The following is a 968-nucleotide window of genomic DNA, read 5'->3' as shown; positions in this document are numbered from 1 at the left end:
GCTGTGTCACTACAAATGGATTTTTCTTCTTCCACCACATTGCCAACAACCAGAAAAGCTGCAGCTTCTCAAGCTGTGTCACGGCTGTCCTGTTAGCCCCGGGCCTCAGTCCTTGCCATAAAAAGCTGCTGATAACCAAGGCTTTGGCTACAAAGACCTTCTCCCAGTGATAACCAGTGCAAAGCACCTCCTGTCTCTGGGCTGTGCTGCACCAGGATGTAATGTTCTAACTTGCTATTTCTGTCTGCCTGGGTGGCTGTCATGGTGAGCGATGCCAGCCTGTGACACAGGGCAAAGAAAAAATTGAGCCTCTGCAGTTTTGCTGCTGCATGAATTCAAAGCTGCTCTGTTACACTTGAAGAAACTATAAGGAAAAAGTAAGAGCTGAGGTTTTAACTCAGCTGCAGAAGTAGCCCTGAGATCACTGGTATTTTAATTAATACAGCTTTTCACAGTTGGGCTCAAACCTATTTTACTCTCTCTCCCTTGAAGGCAGCAGCCTTGACTTGAATGACGTCTTAGTTTCCTACAGCTGAGCTCCAGCATTTCTTTTTAGGAGCAGAGTCCTTTTCTGCTCTCCTTTGTTGCCAATCCACATCTCAGCTCAGTTTGGAGCTGATCAGCTCTTGGATATATGCACATATCCCATGGTGGTCTTGTAATCACTGCTCACATGGGTAAATTTGGAGAGCTTGGGTGGTGTGCTGGAAAATCTGCTGGCCAGCTCTGCCCTTTCACAGGACTTGGGATATGGTTCCCAGGTTTCTCTGCAGTTGGAGCATTGATCCTGTATTGAGCATCTCTGTGAGCTGCTACTTTGTGAGAAGAGGGCAGTGAAGCACCAGCAGCACCATGGCGGTTTCCCTCCCCAGCTTCAAGACGGTCTGGGCAGAGCAGCCAAGCTTTAAGGAGAGCTTAAAGCTCTCAGAAGCTGTGCCTGGGAAGGGCTGGGAACCCTTCCCAGAGCT

This window comes from Agelaius tricolor, unplaced genomic scaffold (genome assembly GCF_023055355.1).
Source record: "Agelaius tricolor isolate 1412-34295 unplaced genomic scaffold, bAgeTri1.0.p SCAF_8, whole genome shotgun sequence".
In the NCBI taxonomy this organism is placed as follows: Eukaryota; Metazoa; Chordata; class Aves; order Passeriformes; family Icteridae; genus Agelaius; species Agelaius tricolor.
This window is presented reverse-complemented; position numbering follows the sequence as displayed.